Source organism: Cyprinus carpio, chromosome A15, assembly GCF_018340385.1.
Source record: "Cyprinus carpio isolate SPL01 chromosome A15, ASM1834038v1, whole genome shotgun sequence".
Taxonomy (NCBI): Eukaryota; Metazoa; Chordata; class Actinopteri; order Cypriniformes; family Cyprinidae; genus Cyprinus; species Cyprinus carpio.
The window spans coordinates 28,825,661-28,835,660 of record NC_056586.1 but is presented as its reverse complement, the minus strand read 5'-3'; the positions used below and the strand labels follow the sequence as shown (position 1 = coordinate 28,835,660).

Genomic DNA, 10,000 nt, shown 5'->3' with positions numbered 1-10,000 from the left:
TCAAACACACACACACACACACACACAGTCTGATGGTGTTTTTTCCATCTTCTCCTCTCGTGGCCAGCAGACGTGTGCTCATGCTAATTCCAGCGGTGTGTGCGTCAGATCTCCAGGGCGTCTGTCATTCATTCGGAGCGATAACACCTTCACTATAGCAGCCGCTCCCACACGCATCTGAGCCACACATTAAGTCATTTCACCTGCGGCGCAGACAAAAGTGATGTGCAGAGACCTCGGACGAAATGAAGGCATCCCTCACTGCAGCTGACAGCGGCACAAACACACACTCCGACACCACAAACACACACTCCAACACGGACAAACACACACTCCGACACGGACAAACACACACTCCGACACCACAAACACACACTCCGATACGGACAAACACACACTCCGACACCACAAACACACACTCCGACACCACAAACACACAACCACATACGGACAAACACACCACTCTGACACCAGAAACACACACTCCGACACGGACAAACACACACACTCCCGACACCAGAAAACACAACACTCCGACACCACAAACACACACTCCGACACAACCCAAACACACACTCAGACACGGACAAACACACACTCCGACACAGACAAACACACACTCCGACACGGACACACACACACTCCGACACGGACAAACACACACTCCGACACGGACAAACACACACTCCGACACCACAAACACACACTCCGACACGGACAAACACACACTCCGACACGGACAAACACACACTCCGACACGGACAAACACACACTCCGACACCACAAACACACACTCAGACACGGACAAACACACACTCCAATACGGACAAACACACACTCCGACACGCACAAACACACACTCCGACACGGACAAACACACACTCCGACACGGACAAACACACACTCTGACACCAGAAACACACACTCCGACACCACAAACACACACTCCGACACGGACAAACACACACTCTGACACCACAAACACACACTCCGACACCACAAACACACACTCCGACACCACAAACACACACTCCGACACCACAAACACACACTCTGACACCACAAACACACACTCCGACACCACAAACACACACTCCGACACGGACAAACACACACTCCGACACGGACAAACACACACTCCGACACGGACAAACACACACTCCGACACGGACAAACACACACTCTCGACACCGAAACACACACACTCCGACCACGGACAAACACACACTCCGACACGGACAAACACACACTCTGACACCACAAACACACACTCCGACACGGACAAACACACACTCTGACACCAGAAACACACACTCCGACACGGACAAACACACACTCTCTGACACCAGAAAACACACACTCCGACACGGACAAACACACACTCCGACACCACAAACACACACTCCGACACCACAAACACACACTCCGAACCACAAACACACACTCCGACACCACAAACACACACTCCGACACGGACAAACACACACTCTGACACCAGAAACACACACTCCGACACGGACAAACACACACTCCGACACGGACAAACACACACTCCGACACGGACAAACACACACACTCCGCCACGGACAAACACACCCTCCGACACGGACAAACACACACTCCGACACTCAGACGCTCGTCCACCAGTCGAACCGTAATCACTGTGAACCGCAGAAATGCCTGATGGGTGTCCAGTTCCTCAAGAGCGCTGGACGAACCGCAGAAATGCCTGATGGGTAATCGATATCTTCGACCTTCTCTCTGTGTCTGTAGGGTGTTTGAGTCGAAGGAGTTCACCTCAGCGGAAACAGAAGAGGAGGTTCATGTTTGACCGGTCCGAGTTAATGATGTAAACTGAACAAGTTAAAACATGGGTTCACCTTTGACTAGATAAACCAGTGGTGTTTATCTGTGAGACTCACTGTGTGTTGGAGGTGTTTTTTCCTGAGATCCCAAAACAACCTTTTGTACAATGGAAAGATAAATAACCTTTATTAGAAGGCAACGATTTTCATTTTTGCTTCATTTTATATTTATACAGTATTTTATTTAAATGACCAAATATAGAATTTGTAATAGTTTATGTGTTTTTGTTTATGTTTGTGCAGCAGGTTCTGGATCAGGCCTGTCATGTCATCCCTCCGTCCGTCTATATGTGTTAATAATTGAGTGTCTGCTGGGCAGAAAGTGCTCAAACAGAGAAACTCTGTGACATCAGCGTCAGCACATGCTTCAGACGTGCTTCAGCTTCAGGGTTATTGATGAAATCCTGCAGGATATTCAGTGAAGGATCATCAGAGAAACAGAGACGCAGTTGGGCAGATTGTGTTGATTGGTTTGAGATGGTGAACACAAACACACTCATCTGTTCTTCAGGACACTGAGCTGTGAATTCAGCTGGTGATGGAGGGGTTTGTGTAGTGTAACACACATGCAGTCAGTGTTTTTACTCATCAACATCCTTCATATGTGGCACCTTTAACACTCATCATAATCCAACCTTCATCGTCCTTCATCTTCACAAAACTGCTGATGTTATTGTCAGCTGAGAATTGGTCACTGCTGAACTCTCAGGGCCAGTGCTCAACAAATACAGATTCATCATCTTATGATGGTCAAATAATCCAAAAACAATTATTTTATTGTTGCTAAAGTACTGCAGTATTACCAGTTCGAGCTGAATTAATTCTATTAATAACTTGACATTTCTTTCTCAAATCATATTTTGTCGACTCTTATTGAACTGTGAAGCGTGTGATCAAACTCTAACGATGTATGATGTCAAGCCTCACACTGAACGAGCTGTAGACCCTCCGTTTCCTCATATGATTCATACATCATAAGAGAGTTTAAAAACATTTTTATAAAGGATATTTGGATAATTATTATGCATTACACTGTGGATGATAATGGAACTCCATTATGGATTAGTCGTGTCTGTGATGCTGCTGCGGTGAAACACAAACTTATGTGAAGATCTGCGGGTCACAGAGCATCCGATTCATTATGAAAACTTTAGGAAGCGTTTCAGAGTCATACAGCGTTTTAACGTCATCATGTCAGCCCCAAACAAAACATTATTATTACACGGCTCTGTGGAATACTTGATTCTGATTTTTATTGTGTGATGACATATAGATGGCGGTTGAATCAGGCATATACCTGTAAAACATTCTGAGAACAGATAGTTGTTAGCTGTGGATTTTTAAACACATTTTACCTGTTTCAAGATCAAGTAACTGCTGTCTATATGTCTTCATGAAGGTTTTGTTCGTCAGTAGATCAGCAGGAATCTCAGCCGTCTCTGCTGGTCTCTTGAGCAGCTGTTCTGGTCTCACGCGAGTCTCCTTTAAAAGAGAAACAGCTTCATCTGTGAGTCTGAGTCTGCTGAGACACACGAGACCTGAGAGAGCAGCAGAACAATCCTGAACGACACATGCCTGTGTGGTGTGTGTGTGTGTGTGTGTGTGTGTGTGTGTGTGTGTGTGTGAGAAACGGAGCCTGAGCTGATTAAACTCATACTGCAGCTCTGTCTGTCTGTCACTCTCACTGCCTCAGCAAAATCTCTGTCTGTCTCATTAGTGTCTGACACACTGGCTCCTCAGGCGAGCCCACAGCGAGTGTCCAGCACACACACACACACCACACACACACACACGCTGAGCTGCCCATCAGAGAGACAGAGGGGTGGACAGACAGACAGACAGTCCCTGCTGAAGAGAGAGAGACAGGTGCAGTGGTTAACAGAGTCTCTCAGCGGTTTAATTGGAGGAAACTCAGTGTGATGAGTGGAGATCAGCCAGAAACAGCCAGACCATCATGGACAGGAAGTCCTCACACACTGCCAGCCTGTCACACACTCTCTCTCTCTCTCTCTCTCTCTCTCTCTCTGTCTCTCTCTCACGCCGGCTTTGATTATGTGCTCGTGAACGTGAATGAACGCTTCATCCGTAGAGCTTCATGTCCACAATCAATGGACAAACTACGATCCACACTGAAACACTGATGCGAGACTCATCATTAAACTCATTCTCATCCATTTCTGAAGATTTCAGTGAATACACATTAAAAAAAATTAAAATTGTTTAAGTTTGTTTTACAAGAAAATACTATTTAAATTTTTTTTCTCTCTCATTTACAGGAACAGTTGAGCCAACAATGTAATTTTGATGAAGATTAGGGTTAGGGTTAGGGTTAGGATCATCTGAGATCAGGATGAGTGTGTGTCTTCATCAGGTTTGTAGAAATGTAGCACTGCATCAGTGTCTCAGCAATGGATGCTCTGCAGTGAATGGGTGCCGTCAGAATGAGAGTCCAAACAGCTGAAAAAAAAAAACATCACAATAATCCACAAGTAATCCACAGCACTCCAGTCCATCAGTGAACATCTGGAGAAGACAAAAACATGAAACCATCCAGCATTAAGATGTTTTTAACTCAAACTAAGAATAATCCATAATAACACTTCCTCCAGTGAAAAAGTGTTCTGTTCTGAATCAGGAGAGAATTTTCAGCACGTTTCCATTTTTGGCTGAACCATTCCTTTAACTCAGTTTGTTACTTGACATTTATTTGTGAATTTACTAGCAATTTCTGAGTGAAAATTGCTTCTTCTTTTTTTGTTCATCGCAGTGACGTCTGAAGGTTGTTTGTCACTCACTTATGACGGGCTCAGATCTGGTTAAAGGATGGCATGAGTGTATCTGGACCTGTCTGTCATATGTGTGATAATAACCCCAAGCTGTCTGTCTCTCTGTCAGGTGTTATGTGGATGATAAGGTGTCGAAGGTGGCCTGGTTGAACCGCTCGAACATCATCTTCGCGGGTGAGGATAAGTGGTCTCTGGACCGGGTGGAGCTGGTGACTCAGGGTCAGCTGGAGTAGTACAGTCTGCGGATACAGAAGTTGGATGTGTTCGACGAGGGGCCGTATACCTGCTCCATCCAGACCAAACAGCAGCCCAAGACGTCACAGGTCTATCTCATCGTTCAAGGTGAGCTGTGTGATTGACAGGCCGTCAGACCAATGACAGCTCATCATCTCTTCAACCTCCCACTCACTCCATCAGCGAGAGGACGCTCTTCTCTAGCCGCTCGCGCTCAGATCAGACATCTGATGATTAGCTGGATGCACGGGTGGGCGATTTGGCAAAAACATATCACGATTTTTTTCAGGCAGAATCACGATTCTTTTTCACTTTGGTTTTTAAGACTCCTTTGAGAGTGACACAATACAAACATAAAAATGAATGACAGACCATTCAGGTCAAAGCAACGGGGGGTCATATCACCAAAATATTATTTCACTATTTTATCTTAGTTATTTAAATAAGTAGAAAAAGATGCAAACAATAGGACAAATGCAATATAAGAGCGGATGAATATGGATGAAATAACCGGCTTTCATTTTTCAGCTACAGCAGGTTTATTTAACAGCAGCATTCAAGAAATACAGTAGAATGACACACATCTCATATTCTCGCAACGGTTTAAATTTTTGACATTTCATCAGCATTATTGCACTCTGCCATAAGCACAAATCAAGAGAAATCGACTCATCTATGGTTTGCTCACTGGTTTATCTCGAACAACCACATGAAAGAGAACAGACTGGTTGATTTAGCAGAATATCTCAATAGAGATCACTAAACTTACATGTTTGCTGCTATTTTCAGCTCATCAGCGTGTTTTAAGTAATGTAGAGAGATCATGTGCAAATGGTTGGCAGGTTGAGATTGTTAAGAAAAAACTGGGGAGAAAATGTTTTGATTTAAAAGAAATCAATCCCCCCCGATTGGGGGATTTAAACTCGTAACATTTGGCAACCGCAACCATGTAAGCTTGTGGAGGCTCATTACCAATGTGAGATAATGCAAATGCGAAAATTAAAATGAAAGATATTTAGGATTGATGACCAGTGGGCGAATATCACAGGTGATTATATGCTTAAATAGTTCACTTTAGACATATTGACTGTTTGTGTTAAACAAAAGTGTATTTGAAGCACAATAAGACACGAAAAACAGTCAGAGCAGTGTGTGAGTAAAATCAATAAAAGTTTCAATGAATCATTCTTTTAAACAACATGCCAATAATAAACTTAGTGTCATATTAATGATCTCTGTGATGGCAGAGACATTGTAATAATTCATGATCTAATATGATCATATCATATGCTGGTAGTGATTGCTGAGCACTAGATGGCGCGCGTGTTGATTTAGCACGAGTGTAACGGCACGCTTGTTATTTAATCCAGACCTGTTAACATGTCAGTGTTTGTTTTTGGCTGTCCTTAATTACCCAGCAGTCATTTCACACTCGTTTCTCTGTCTCTGCCGATGAGAAGGTGTTTGTCCTAGAGTTTGGACAGAAATACTGTCCGCTGCTGTCAGACGAGTCGTTTAAATGTGCTTTAAAGTGTGTGTTTAAAGAGTGTGGAGAGTGTGTTTTGCTGCATTTCTCATAACACATGCATGAGATACTGGACTTCTGCTCAGATATCTCAGATATGACATACTTGCACTGAGTGCTGGTGTGACGATCTCATGCGTTCACACTCTAATGCTAGTGAAGCACAGGTTTTCTGCTCTGCCGTCGCCCGTGGCCATGCCTTCTGAAGGCTTTTTGCCAAAGCGCAGGCGAGATTAATGCCCAGCACCTCACAGGAGGAGAAAAACACCGTTCTTGTTTTCTATGCAGGAACATGTTCATTAGTCTTTTGTATTGTATGGTGCGTTTTTGTTTTTGCAAAATCATAAATCTTTATACAATTAGAGAAGATCCACTTGGCTGTGCAAGTTTCCCTCAAGATTAATACGAGCAGCTCTGCTGCGCAGCACAAAATAAAAGACGCCTCCTGACAAAATAAATTACAGCCAAACGTCATTCATCTTCAGAATCGATCAAACTCTGCAGGTTATTGTTCTCGTGTGCAGTTCAGACAGAAAGGAAGCATTCGCTCTGTTCGGCCGCAGACTGAAGAAGGTCTGGAGCTGGTTATGATTGTTAATGCGGTTTGATGATGTTCATATTAAAAGAGTAAAAATAAAATATTGATGAAGGAGCATGAGCAGTGGTTCAGTATAAGCTCACTGTATCTTCATTATGATGATTTCTATATGTTTGAGGTTCTTCTGGTCAGAAATATACAGGTGATGATGAGGGAATAATGTTGAATCTGCAGCAGCGAAATATGAATATTACTGTTTAGTTCAAAATATTCACCAATATGTGCTTGCGGGAGAAATATTCCTAGTCTATGAGTGAACGTAAGAACATAAACTCATGGAGGATTGAGACGACTTTAATATGTCACTGCATGACTGGATGTCACTCACTGTCACATCTTCTGTTTCCATGGTAACAGCACTTTCTCTGATTGGTGGATCTCTCTTCAGGATTATGGGTAGTGTTGTTATGAACTGATTTTAATATGTGTAGCATTAGTGGGTCTCTGTACGGAGAGCTAGTGTTCATTCGTTTGACTAGCATTGCTTTGTTGGTTCAGTATTGTTCATGAATGTTGTTTGTGTGTGTGTGTGTGTGTGAGTTTGGGATAGACTGCAGTCCTTTGAGTTTTGGGATAGGTGTGTGTGTGTGTTGTGTGTGTGTGTGTGTGTGTGTTTTATAATGCGTTTAGAGTGGACTCTTGCAGTCATTACCGGCTTCAGCACAACAACAAACAGCAACATGTAATTATCTTCATTTCCTTCCCTGTGATCAGACACCTTCAGATAGTCGCCCACTTCAGTGTGTGTGTGTGTGTGTGGTGTATATGGGTGTGTGTGTGTGTGTGTGTGGTGTGTGTGTGTGTGCGTGTGTATGAGTACGTTGCGTGTGAGTGTGTGGTGTACTCTTTGTGTACTTTTACGGTTTTTAGCTGCTCTTCGACTCAGGATCAGACAGTTTTTCAGAACACCCTCTGGCTTACTGTTTTAAATGAACAATAATTCATGAACACTATAATAATGTAAATTCATGTGTGTAACATATAACAGCAGATGCAGACACTCTACAGTCTGTTAGTTCAGTTTACGGTCAGGCAAAGTTTAGTTTGCTCTAATTCAGAATTATAAAAGTTCAAAACACATTTGTAATGTAATGATTTATTTTGTCCCTGAGGTCCACTTGATTAATAAAATGTGTTATGGTGCCTTGAAGGCTTTGTGTAAATGATTTCTGTTTTATATTTGGCTAATTTGTGTTACAGTAGCTGCTGAATAGGTTAATACAATGCAACAACTGGACATCCATATATTAATGTGCTTCTGTTGTGATGTCATAATCCGAAAGATTAGTTTAGGTTCGAGTAAGTGTTCTGTTTGTACTGGTGAAATTTTGGTGGTTTTGTATTTTGAGTTAAGGAAAACTTAAATTATCATGGTAACAGCCTTTAATGAATGTGTTTTATTAAGTAGCCCTAATCAGAAATGTCAATATCATTAATTTTACAATGCCAGTTTTGTGCAGTAACATTAGTAATGTCATATATACTTTCAATAATATAATTTTGTACTTATTTGTAATTGTCTAATATTAGAAATGTCAGTAATATTAGTAATTTATATATAGTAATGTCAGTCCATAAGGTCTGTAATATTAGTAATTTTAGTAGTATTAAATGTCTGTAAGTAGTAGTAATGTCAGATATTAGTAATTTCAGTAATATTACTAATTTTTTCAAGTAGTATTAGTAATGGTCTAAATAGTAATGTCAGTAATATTAGTAATTTCAGTAAAGGTATGTTAGTAAGGAATGTCAGTATTAGTAATTACAGTAGTGTTAATAATTGTCTGTATATATTAGGAATGTCAGTAATATTAGTAATTCAGTAGTATTAAACTGTATATATTAGGAATGTCATAATATTAATAAGTTCAGTAGTGAGTAGGAATGTCTGGGGGGGGGTAGTTTTAGTTATGTTCAGGATATTAATAATGGTCAGTAGTATGGTATGTGTAGTATTAGGAATGTCTTAATATTAGTAATTTAGCATATTAACTAATGTCTGTAGTATTAGGAAGTGTCAGTAATATCAGTAATTTTTAGTAGATTTAGGGTGTCGGTGAGTTTTAGTTATGTCAGTAAGATTTAGTAATTTCAGTAGTTTTAATAATGTGTATAGGTAGTAGTGATGTCAGTATAGTAGTTATTTATAATATTAATAATGTCTGTAGTATTAGGAATGTCAGTAATATCAGTAATGTTAGTAGTATTTAGGAGTGGCTATGTAGTTTTAGTTATGTCAGTAATATAGGTATTTTCAGTAGTTTGAATAATGTATAGTATTAGGAATGGCAGTAATAGTAGTAATTTATAATAATGTAATAATGTCTGTAGGATTGGAATGTCAGTAATATTAGTAATTTCAGTAGTATTAGGAGTGTCTGTAGTTTTAGTTATGTCAGTAATATTAGTAATTTCAGTAGTATTAGGAATATGTGTAGTTTTAGTTATGTCAGTAATATTAGTAATTTCCGTAGTATTAATAATGTCTAGTATTAGGAATGTCAGTAATATTAGTCATTTCAGTAGTATTAATAATGTCTGTAGTATTAGGAATGTCAGTAATGAGTAGTCATTGTCAGTAGTATTAGGAGTGTCTGTAGATATTTAGGAATGTCATTAATATTAGTCATTTTTCAGTCGTATTAGGACGTGTCTGTAGTTTTAGTTATGGTCAGTAATATTAGTAATTTCAGTAGTATTAATAATGTATAGTATTATGAACTGTCAGTAATATTAGTAATTTCAGTAGTATTAATAATGTCTGTAGTATTAGGAATGTATCAGTAATATTAGTAATTTCAGTAGTCTTAATAATGTCTGTAAGTATTAGGAATGTCAGTAATATTAGTCGTTTCAGTAGTTTAATAATGTCTGTAGTATTATGAATGTCAGTAACTAGGATAATTTCCAGTAGTATGAGGAGTGTCTGTAGTGTTAGTTATGTCAGTAATATTAGTAATTTCAGTAGTTTTAATAATGTCTGAGTATTAGG

At 40.3% G+C, this 10,000-nt stretch overlaps 1 pseudogene; it reads left to right on the top strand.

The window, feature by feature from the left end:
- The window catches only part of LOC109110050, a 167,459-nt pseudogene that overhangs the window by 145,090 nt on the left and 12,369 nt on the right, over positions 1–10,000 (top strand).